Genomic DNA, 12,672 nt, shown 5'->3' with positions numbered 1-12,672 from the left:
TTTAGTAGAGACAGGGTTTCACCATGTTGGCCAGGATGGTCTCAATCTCCTGACCTCATTATCCACCCGCCTTGGCCTCCCAAGGTGCTGGGATTACAGGCGTGAGCCACTGCACCCGGCCATTAAGTGGTTTTTAAAATACAAAGCTACTTATCCAAATGAAATGTACCATTTAAAAACTACGACTGGGCCGGGCGCAGTGGCTCAGCCTGACCAACATGGTAAAACCCCATCTCCACTAAAAATACAAAATTACAGGCATGGTGACCTGTGCCTGTAATCCCAGCTACTCAGGAGGCTGAGGCAGGATAACCGCTTGAACCCAGGAGGCGGAGGTTGCAGTGAGCCAAGATTGCGCTATTGCACTCCAGCCTGGGAAATCGAGCGAGACTCAGTCTCAAAAGAAAACAAAAAATGCAACTGTAGCCGGCCATGGTGGTTCACACCTGTAATCCCAGCACTTTGGGAGGCCGAGGCGGGTGATGGATCACCTAAGGTCAGGAGTTCGAGACCAGCGTGGCCAACATGGTAAAACCCCATCTCTACTACAAATAAAAAAGTTAGCTGGATGTGTTGGTGAGCACCTGTAGTCCCAGCGACTTGGGAGGCTGAGGCAGGAGAATTGCTTGAACCTGGGAGGTGGAGGTTGCAGTGAGCTGAAATTGCACCACTGCACTCCAGCCTGGGCGACAGAGTGAGACTACATTTCAAAAAATAATTAAAAGTACGGCTGTTAACTTGACCCAATGCTATCTTGATCCAATTTAAGCCTAAGAATCGTTGCTCCCCACCCTGTTCATCAAAAACATCAGCAGAGATTTTTTTGGCATGCAAGGAAATGTTTATTTCATAATTATTTTGAGATTTATTTTGGTGATGTGTTTTTGACTGCCATATTCTTTGTTCTAATAATTTCTCTACTAGTATTTCCACTCCCTTCCCCCGTGCCATTCCCACTTGATTTTTATGTCTGCTGGCAGTGAGAGGCTAAAATGGCCAACTTAAGCCAAAGCTGTAAACAACAGTTGAAGTAAGTCTTTCAATAAAGACTAGACTATATGATAAGTGGCTTTTTCTTATTGTCGTTTATTACATAATTATTCTTCCAGGCTGCCATGAAATAAGCAACTAGGTTTTAAGTTTTCAGGAAGTTATGTGGAATATGTATGTAGTCAGGACCTATTTCCATGTTCTATGTAAGTGTTAACATGTCCATTAGCTTTGTTGAATTAAAATTTAATCTCTGGATATGAAGGAGTAGAAATTTGCATCCTTCTAAAAATGCATGCTCTATTTCATATTAATATGGTTAAATTCATTAATTTGGAGTTCTCAGATATGGGAACTAATTTTACTGTCTAGGTTACTTTTTGGTAATATCTATGAGTAAAGATTATGCTTGACAAAAATAATTTAATAAATGTTTTAGATACTTTACTAGTATGTCCAAATTAAATTTTCCCCATTAAAAGTTAGCATTTGGGCTTCTACTTAATACATTATAAACATTGACTTTGCAATTTTATTATGTACTGGAAAGATGCAAAACCTATTTCCTTTAGACTTTTACTAGTTTTTATAAGCCTTCACTGTTTTACGTGGTCTAAATGAGGGTTTTGCTTAAATGTGTATTCTGCTATGTTCAGTAATAAAATATTCTAGTAATTGGCCAGGCACAGTGACTCACACATGTAATCCCAGCACTTTGGGAGGCCGAGGTGGGCAGATCACTTGATGTCGGGAGTTCGATACCAGCTTGGCCAGCATGGCAAAAACCCATCTCTACTAAAAATACACAAATTAGCCAGATGTGGTGGGTGTGCCTGTGATCCCAGTTACTCAGGAGGCTAAGGCAGGAGAATCACTCGAAGCTGGGAGGCGGAGTTTGCAGTGTGCTGAGATTGCATCACTACAACCCAGCCTGGGCAACAAAGCAAGACTCTGTCTCAAAAATTAAAATATTCCAGTGATTATGTTTAAATAGGTTGCTGTAAATTAGATTGACACATCAATTCCATTTCCAAACAAGGAAATTATGTGAATACAACTTAAACTTGTTTTTTGAGATGGAGTTTCGCTCTTGTTGCCCAGGCTGGAGTGCAATGGCGCAATCTCAGCTCATTGCAACCTCCGCTTCCCGGGTTCAAGTGATTCTTCTGTCTCAGCCTCCTGAGTAGCTGGGATTACAAGCGCCTGCCACTACGCCCAGCTAGTTTTTGGTATTTTTAGTAGAAACGGGGCTTCACCATGTTGACCAGGCTGGTCTTAAACTCCTGACCTCAGGTGATCCACCCGCCTCGGCCTCCCAAAGTGCTGGGATTACAGGCGTGAGCCACCTCGCTCGGCCAACTTAAACATTTTATTGTTCCAGCTGGGCATGATGTGGCTCACGCCTGTGACCCCAGCACTTTGGGAGGTTAAGATGGGAGAATCACTTGAGCCCAAGAGTTCGAAGCTACAGTGAGTCATGATTGTGCCACTCCAGCCTGGGTAACAAGAGTGTGAAACTCTGTCTCTAAAATACAATAAAAAAAATTTGAAATGCAATATTAGTATGAAACCTGGCCTCCTATTTTCTACTTACTGATTTTTATTTTGAAAGATAGTGCAGATAGGCCAGGTACTATAATTCATAAGGTACTTTGTGCAAATACTTCTTTTATGGGCAAAGATGACTTTTGGTTTTGGAATTTCTAAATGTGAAAGAAATTTATATTTAGGAAATAGGGGTAGATGAAAGCTGTATATAATTTGTTGTTTTTATTTTAAGGGGAAAAAAGGCATTGATAGCAATTGATCTTTTTATAGAATTAAGCTTTGTGGCTGGGCGCAGTGGCTTACATTTGTAATCCCAGCACTTTGGGAGGCCAAGGCGGACTGATCAAGAGGTGAAGAGATCGAGACCATCCTGGCTACCACAGTGAAACCCCGTCTCTACTAAAAATACAAAAAATTAGCCGGGCGTGGTGGCGGTTGCCTATAGTCCCAGCTACTCGGGAGGCTGAGGCAGGAGAATGGCTTGAACCCGGGAGGCAGAGCTGGCAGCGAGCCCAGACCACGCCACTGCACTCCAGCCTGGGCGACAGAGTGAGACTCCGTCTCAAAAAAAAAAAACTTTTGTTTGGGGGAAGAGAGAGATACAGTCTATATAACTTTGATGGTTTGGTTTTTAAACAAAAATATCAGAGTAACCGCTGACAAAAGAAGTATATTCAATAAATTATTTCCTTAACTTTCCAACTCAAAATACATACGCTGAATTTTGTCTTTTCCAATTTATTGCACTTTTAAGATTTCACTAACCATTGTTTCTCTGAGATGTTCCCCTGGGAGTGATCCATAGCTAATAACGTCTTGGAGTCAGCTTGGAAAGTTTGCAAACATGAATAAAACTGAAGTGCTTTTCGATAGCGTTAGAGGAAATCCAGGGCGACTGTATGCTGGAAAGTAATCTCAGGAGTGAGCTGTCCAGTTGATCTTCCAGCGGGGCTTAGCTTGCCCATGGGTCTCCTCTTTTCACTTTCCTTCCTTCTTGGGAACTGACAAGAGTTTTGCAAAGAGCCTGGTTGTCATGGTGCTATAGAATTATGGCATTGTTAAGGTAAACCAGATTTTGCTGTATAAAATCAGCAGATACCATAACTTGCCCAAGTGTAATTTTTTTTCCTTGTCCTTTATCTTTCTTCCTTAGGTTTTGGTATACCAGCAAAGAGAAGTCTGAAACCATCTAGACAAAAAAAGCATGAAATACGTAGCCATATGCAACTGTGCATGTTCTGAGAATTATTATATAAATTTCAGGTTTTCACATTCAGTTCACTTTACTGGTTACAAGTTAAGAGTTGAGTTGTTCCATATTGGGTTTGTATGATTGCATTTGCTCACAAAAATAAAGCTAATGTGTAAGTCTTAACAGCTTTTTTTAAAATGAGAACTACCCATTTAATCATCTTAGCTTGCTACCTTTTGAAAAGGACTAAACTTGAAAAACATTTTTAACTTTCTCTGGCTAGGTTTTATTTTAGCAGATGGCATAACTCATACTTTGTTTAATAAGGGTTCAGACGGGGGAAAAAGTGACAAAGGACGATGAAGGAGGGATAAGTCCTTGATTCAGGAGCACATTGACGTGAGACTAGACAATCCTGGGCAGGTATAGTAAGCCATGAATGGATAATCAGGTGGGGTGTTGATATGTAATATGTTCCTGGTTTAAGACTACACACTTTATCAAGACTAGATGACTTACCAGGAGACTTACCAGCCTATTGAAAATAAAATATCACCAACACGTTTGCTGATAGATGGCCCTGATAGTTTCTTTTCAGTTTCCTTTAAGGTATGTTTTTATTTAGCAAAATGGGTTCTACTTGTGTATTAGAATGTTGGGCAAATGGTACTGTTTTACAATAGCTACTTTTGAGCGTTTTCAGTAAAATGACAAGGATTAGGACGTCCTTTAAAATCCACATTTAACTTACTATACCCAGGGTTATATTTTATTTTTTAAAAATGGATAACTTCATTCCTTGGTTGAAGCTCTCCAAGGGCAGGGAACTTGGTTTGTTAACTACACAAATTCTAGTACTTGTAACAGTTCTTGGCATGTGGTAGGTGTTCAGCAAATGTTAAATGCATTAATATGATAGAGGAAATGAAAGTAACATGTATTTTAGTCTCCCTCTTGAAACCAGAACATTACCTTGTGTTCTATTTGAGTAGAACTTGATCAGAATTGGTGGGGTGCTTGTGAAAATGTAGATTCTGAGACTCTGCAGTTGTGGGTGAAGGTAGTCTGAAATAAAATTAATTGGCCTGGCGGGGCACCGGTGGCTCACACCTGAAATCCCAGCACTTACGGAGGCCAAGGCAGGTGGATCACTTGAAGCCAGGAGTTCGAGACCTGCCTGGCCAACATGGCACAACCCCGTCTCTACTAAAAATACAAAAATTAGCCGAGCATAGTGGCACATGCCTGTAGTCCCAGCTACTTGGGAGGCTGAGGCACGACAATCACTTGAACCTGAGAGGCAGAGATTGCAGTGAGCTGAGATTGCACCACTATACTCCAGCCTGGGCAACAGAGCGAGACTCTATTTCAAGAAAAATAAGAAACTGGGGCCGGGCGTGGTGACTCATGCCTGTAATTCCAGCACTCTGGGAGGCCAAGGTGGGTGGATCACCTGAGGTCAGGAGTTCGAGACCAGCCTGACCAACATGGTGAAACCCCGTATCTACTGAAAATACAAAAAACTAGCCAGCCATGGTGGTGTATGCCTGTAATCCCAGCTGCTCGGGAGGCTGAGACAGGAGAATTGCTTGAATCTGGGAGGTGGAGTTCGCAGTGAGCCGAGATTGTGTCACTGCACTCCAGCCTGGGCAACAGGGCAAGACTCCATCCCAAAAAAAAAAAAAAAAAAATTGGCTGGGTGCGGTGGCTCATGCCTGTAATCCCAGCACTTTGGGAGGCCAAGACAAGCAGATCACTTGAGGCCAGGAGTTCAAGACCAGCCTAGCCAACATGGCAAAACCCCATCTCTACTAAAAATACAAAACTTAGCTGGGCATGGTGGCACATACCTGTAGTCCCAACTAGTCTAGAGGCTGAGTCAGGAGAATTGCCTGAACTTGGGAGGTGGAGGTTTCAGTGAGCTGAGATCGCACCACTGCGCTCCAGCCTGGGTAACAGAGCGAGACTCCATTTCAAAAAGAAATTTAAAAAGTAATTAAATTAATTGGCCTAGATTTCTTTTTTCTTCCTGGCTTGGGAGATTAAAACTGCTAGTCATGGTTACACATTTTTCACAAAAACTAGGTTTTTTTTTTTTTTTTTCAAAAGTACAGATTTTTTTTAAAACCTAGGTTTTTTTGTAGTTAATGTTATCCATTACTGGTATGCAATGTAGTTTGCCAAGCATCTTTCAGCAGTGCTTAGGCCTGGGCACAGTGGCTTACACTTGTAATCCAGCGCTTTGGGAAACTGAGGTGGGAGGATTGCTTGAGGCCAGGAGTTCAAGGCCAGTCTGGACAATGTAGTGAGACCGTCTTAAAAAAAAAAAAAAAAAAAGCCAGGCATGGTGGCATGCCCCTGTGGGTTCCAGCTACTAGGGAGGCTGAGGTGGGAGGATTGTTTGAGCCCGGGATTTCAAGGCTGCAGTGAGACCAGGTTGTGCCACTGCACTCCAGCCTGGACGACAGAGCGAGCCCCTGTCTCAAAACAAGAACAAAGATGATTAGGATGCACTCCTAATGGGAATGTGCTGGGTGTGTGCCAGGTAGGAACCATAACTACTTCTGCATATCATTCTTCAAGAATGTGGGTGATTCTGGGCCATGTTTTAGGAAGAGGGGCTGCTAGCACAGCAGAACCAGTTTCTGGACAGGCAGCATCTGAGTATAACAGACACAAATGGAACTAGCCATGGGAAGTGACACAGTTGAGATTCTCAAAGTGGAAATATATATATATATATATATGTATGTAGCGCAGACATCTGAAGCCAGCATGTGCTTCAGCATATTTGCTGATGAACTAGTTGGGTTAGAAGGAAGTTTCTTAATTGTTTAAGTGAGAATAAGATAAGTTATAAAATACTTGTAGCAATCCTAGCAAACAGTAGGCAGTTTAAGTGTTGATGTTTGACTGTGGGATATTCCCCCTGTGAAGGCACACTTAAGGTAGTATGTTATTTAGAATTTGGTTTGCCCTTTATGGGGGGCTGGAGTGCAGTGGTGTGATTATGGCTCACGACTGCCTTGATCTTCTGGGCCCAAACAGTCCTCCCAATGCAGCCTCCCAAGTAGCTGGGACTACAAAGGTGCGCCACCATGCCCAGCTAATGTTTTGTTTATTTTTTTTTTTGTAGAGACAGGGTCTCAATATGTTGCCCAGGCTAGTCTTGAACTCCTGGGCTCAAGCAGTCCTCTTGTCCCAGCCTCCCAAAGTGTTGGAAATACAGGTGTGAGCCACCATGCCTGGCCAGTTTGCCCTTGTATCATGAAGGATAAATGTTTCTTGAATGCCTTATATATTGTTTTTGTTTGTTTGTTTGTTTGTTTAGACACAGTCTCCATTTGCTGCCCAGGCTGGAGTACAATCTCGGCTCGCTGCAACCTCCGCCTCCTGGGTTCAAGTGATTCCCCTGCCTCAGCCTCCCAAGTAGCTGGGATTACAGGCACCTGACACCACCCCTGGCTAATTTTTGCATTTTTGGTAGAGATAGGGTTTCACCATATTGGCCAGGCTGGTCTTGAACTCCTGACCTCAAGTGATCCACCCACCTCAGCCTCTTTCAAAGTGTTAGGATTACAGGTGTGAGCCACTGCACCTGGCCATATATTTTGTATTCCTAATCTGGTTAGGTCTTAAATTAGTACCCTGGTTCTATTTGTGCTGTCAAGTATGAAGATTTTAATTTTTAATATACCTGGAAGTTACCTACATTTATTCACAGCTATTTATAGGCTTACTCAAATTTACTAACTCTTTCAAGAAAATGCTTTGTTTTGATATTAGTTTTGCTGATGATTGCATTATACTTACTAAAGTGGTTACAAAATGGAAAATCGGAAACAAGAACAAAAAACATAAATGGATCACTTTATGGTTCTTCTTACCCTAGTCTAAACCAACATCTAACCGGGCATGGTGGCTCATGCCTGTAATTACAGTCCTTTGGGAGGCCGAGGCAGGCAGATCTCTTGAGGTCAGGAGTTCAAGACCAGCCTGGCCATCATGGTGAAACCCCGTCTCTACTAAAAATACAAAAATTAGCCAGGTGTGGTGGCGTGCACCTGTAATCCCAGGTACTCAGGAGGCTGAGGCAGGAGAATCGCTTGAACTGGGAGGCGGAAGTTGCGGTGAGCTGAGATCATGCCATTGCACTCCAGTCTGGGCAAAAGAGCGAGACTCTGTCTCAAAACAAAACAAAACAAAAACAAAAACAAATAAACCAACATCTTCATCCAGACTACTACAGTATCTTCCCATCTGGCCTCTACCATATATATACTTGAAAAATTAAAATATTACACAGAAAAGTATACATCATATGTGTACAGCTCTGAATTTTCTTTTCTTTTTCTTTTTTTCTTTTTGAGACAGAGTCTCACTCTGTCGTCTAGGTTGGAGTGCAGTGGTGCGATCTCGGCTCACTGCAACCTTCACCTCCTAGGTTCCAGCAGTTCTCCTGCCTCAGTCGCTCAAGTAGCTGGGACTACAGGCACACGCCGCCATGCCCAGCTAATTTTTTGTATTTTGGTAGAGACGGGGTTTCACCTTGTTGCCCAGGCTGGTCGTGAACTCCTGAACTCAGGCAATCCGCCCGCCTCAGCTTCCCAAAGTGCTGGGATTACAGGCGTGAGCCACTACCCTGACCTGAATTTTCATAAAGTGAACGCATTCATGTAAATGGTAGCCAGATCAGGAAATATGACCATTGCCAGTACCCTGCAAGACAGAATCTTGCTCTGTCACCCAGGCTGGAGTGCAGTGGTGTGATCTCAGCTCACTGCAACCTCTGTCTCCCAGATTCAAGTGATTCTCCTGCCTCAGGCTCCTGAGTAGCTGGGACTACATGTGTGAGCCACCATGCCCAGCCAATTTTTGTATTTTTAGTAGAGTTGGAGTTTCGCCATGTCGATGAGGTGAGTCTTGAGCTCCTGGTCTCAAGCAATCCACCTGCCTCACCCTCCCAAAGTTCTGGGATTATAGGCATGAGCCATCGGGCCTGGCCCCAAATGCTGATTCTTCTAAAGTTATTTCAAGCATGATTTATGTGGCACACCAATAAATTGGCCCAACTATTTTATAACTCTGTATCATAGGCCCCTCCCTGTTTCCCAGCATTTCACAAGTTATCACTCACCTTATTCTGCTAGTTTTCACCAATAGCTTTTGGCAGTTTCCAAAAACCAATTAGGTCCACAAAATATTGTTCTAAAAATGTCCAAGAGAGTATGAGTGACATTCCAAAGAAGTTTGGGAGAAGTCCTGGGCAGTGGCAGCTGCCCAGTTGACTCAGTGGAGTGTGAGCGATTACACTGAATGGGACAACACTTGTTACAGTGTGATTATTTAAAACAAACAACCCACTCACCCCAGAACAGTGTTAATATGTTATACTCACACTTTACATGTGTGGGTGTCTGTGGAGTGTGCGTGCCCATGTACACTTTTTTCTTTTCAGAGGACATTTTTATGTCTAGATTTGAAGTTTTTTTTTTTTTTTTTGAGACAGCATCTCACTCTGTCACCCCTGCTGGAGTGCAGTGGCATGATATGGGCTCACTGCAACCTCCACCCCTCCGGTTCAAGTGATTCTCCTCCCTCAGCCTCCCGAGTATCTAAGATTACAGGTGCGAGCCACTACGCCCAGCTAATTTTTGTATTTTTAGCAAAGACAGGGTTTCACCATGTTGGCCAGGCTGGTCTCGAACTCCTGACCTCAGGTGATCCACCCACCTTGGCTTCCCAAAGTGCTGGGATTACAGGTGTGAGCCATCTCGCCCAGCCTGTATCTAGATTTGAAAGAAGAACTGGGTGAGGATTTTTGGAAATCGTAAACTCCTTTTTCCTTAACATTTAAAAATAACACGAGAGAGTGGCTCATGCCTGTAATCCCAGCATTTTGGGAGGCCGAAGCAGGTGGATCACTTGAGGTCAGAAGTTTGAGGCCAGCCTGGCCAACATGAGTCTGAGGCAGGAGAATTGCTTGAATCCAGAAATTGGAGGTTGTAGTGAGCTGAAATCACACCACTGCACTCCAGCCTGGATGACAGAGAGAGACGCTGTGTAAAAAAAAGTAGCAGGAGGGAACAATTTACAAAGTAAACACCTGAAACTGATTTTTTAAAAATACCTTTTTTTTTTTTCATGGATTTGGGTGCAGTTGTGTAAAGATTTGTCACCAGGAGCCCAGAGATCTGAATTCTAGCCTTGCTTTTTCACTTTCACCTCTGCTGTTGAGCAGTTCTCCAAATCTGAGACTCAGTTTCTCCAGCTATAAATTCCTATATCACAATGTTTAGTGAGGATCCGAAGAATATATCTGTGAGTAGTACTTTTCAATCCATGAAGAACCGTCATTTCATTTACAGTTGATGTTCCGCCTGCCATTAGAGGCAACCTGGGGTAGTGATTAAGGCCCCTCCAAGGTGTTGTTTAATAAGAACAGTATTTAAAATAGTACTTGGGTCCAGGCATGGTGGCTCACACCTATAATCCCAACATTTTGTGGGGCTGAGGCAGGAGGATTACTTGAAGCCAGGAGTTTGAGACCAGCCTGGGCAACAAAACAAGGACCCCATCTCTACAAAAGTAAAACAGCCTGGCGTGGTGGCATGTGCCTATAGTCCCAGCCACTTAGAAGGCAGAGGTGGGAGGAACGCTGGAGCCCAGGAGGTTGAGGCTGCAGGGACCTATGATTGAGCCACTGCACTCCAGCCTGCGGGGTAGAGCAAGACTCCATTTCTAAAACAATGTTAAAAATCAAAACATAAGCTAAAACAGTGCCAAGTACATAGTAAGTACTCAGTGAAATTTAGCTGTTACTGTCACTGATGATACCACCGAGTCACCTCTTTTGTTATGGACTAGGCAAGTGGTGACGACTAGAATTTTTTAAAATTAATTTTTGTTTTCATTAAAATAATATATCTGTATAATAGTCTAAAAAGTCAAAGTGTACTAAAAGTCTTATGAAAAAACAGTACTCCCAGCTGGGTGCAGTGACTCCCGCCTGTAATCCTAACACTTTGGGAGGCCGAAGTGGGCGGATCATGAAGGTCAGGAGTTCGAGACCAGCCTGGCCAACAATACAAAAAATTAACCGGGCATGGTGGTGGGCACCTGTAATCCCAGCTACTCAGGAGGCTGAGGCAGGAGAATCGCTTGAACCCGGGAGGTAGAGGTTGCAGTGAGCTGAGATCACACCATTGCACTCCAGCCTGGGCAATAGAGTAAGACTCCATCTCAAAAACAAAACAAAATGAAAGAGACAAAACAAAACAAAAAACCCTAGCACTCCCTTTCACCCTCCCCTCCCAGGCCTACTCCTCAAAAGTTACCCATTTTCATTCTCAGCTGTTTCTCCTAGTATTTGTCTCCATTTATCTGAGCAATATGCATATGTTACTGAATCTTTTTTTTTTTTTTTGAGACGGAGTCTCACTCTGTCGCCCAGGCTGGAGTGCAGTAGCGCGATCTCGGCTCACTGCAAGTTTCGCCTCCCGTGTTTCCACCATTCTCTTCTTCAGCCTCCCGAGTAGCTGGGACTACAGGCGCCTGCCACCACGCCTGGCTAATTTTGTTGTTGTTGTTATTGTATTTTTTAGTAGAGATGGGGTTTCACTGTGTTAGCCAGGATGGTCTTGAGCTCCTGACCTTGTGACCCGCCCACCTTGGCCTCCCAAAGTGCTGGGATTACAGGCGTGAGCCACCACACCTGGCCTGATTCTTTTCTTTTCTTTTCTCTTCTCTTCTCTCTTTTCTTTTCTCTTCTTTTCTTTCTTTCTTTTCTCTACTTTTCTTTCTTTTCCTCCCTTCTTTCTCTCTCTCTCTCTTCCCTCCCTCCTTCCCTCCCTCCCTCCCTCCCTCCCTCCCTTCCTTCCTTCCTTCCTCCCTCCCCAGTACCTGTAACTGGGATTACAGATACAAGCCATCACATCTGGCTAATTTTTGTATTTTTAGTAGACACAAGATTTTGCCATGTTGCCCAGGCTGGTCTCAAACTTCTGGCCTCAAGTGATCCACCCACCTAGGCCTTCTAAAGTGCTGGGATTACAGGAATGAGCCACCACGCCTGGCAGAATCAAGTGGTTTTCAATACAGTTTTTCAAATTCAGGGTCATCAAAGGAGGCTTCTGGAGGCTTCTCTCATGCTTCCCCCAGCACCAGCTGCCGTAGTCCCACTGCATTCCCGTTACCCTGACCAGGACTCTGCTGCTCTCCCAGGTTGGGCCCTTGTTCTCTGGAGCCTGTGCTGCCCTCTCTTTTTGCATTTACTCCTTCTGTTTTTTCAGATGAGGTCTTCCTCTGTCGCCCAGGCTGCAGTGCTGTGGCATGATCTCGGCTCACTGCAGCCTCAACCTCCAGGGCTCAAGCAATCCTCGAGGCCACCTCAGCCCCCACCGCACACCCCCAACCCCCCGCCCTAGGAGGAGCTGGGACTGCAGGTACGCACCACCATGCGGAGCTAATGTTTGTGTTTTTGTTTTGGAGAGACAGGGTCTTACTATGCTGCCCAGGCTGGTCTTGAACTCCTGGGCTCAAGCCATCCACCTGTGCTGAAATTACACTGCGCCGGATTTTTTTTTTTTTTTTTTTTCAGGATATCCCTCAAGCTTTCTAACTTTCCAGAAAGTCCAGTGACATTTTGATTTCTGATCCTTTGTATGTGACCTGTTTTTGCTCTTTGTAAATTAATAGTTTTGTTGAGATAGAATTTATATACCAAAAAACTTGCCTATGTAAAGCACACAATTAAATGGTTCCTAATGTATTTATGGGGTTGTGAATCAGCATAATCTAATTTTGGAACTTCGTCATGATCCAAAAGGAAACCATGTACCTATTACAGTCACTCCCCTTCTTCCCTTGTTCCCAGGCTTAGGCGATAGAGAATTTCCTTTTTGTCTCTACGGATTCGCCTATTCTGAACTTGGCATAAATGG

This window comes from Macaca fascicularis, chromosome 9 (assembly GCF_037993035.2).
Source record: "Macaca fascicularis isolate 582-1 chromosome 9, T2T-MFA8v1.1".
NCBI classification, from domain to species: Eukaryota; Metazoa; Chordata; class Mammalia; order Primates; family Cercopithecidae; genus Macaca; species Macaca fascicularis.
The sequence above is the reverse complement of the archived record's forward strand: the minus strand, read 5'-3'. Positions refer to the sequence as shown.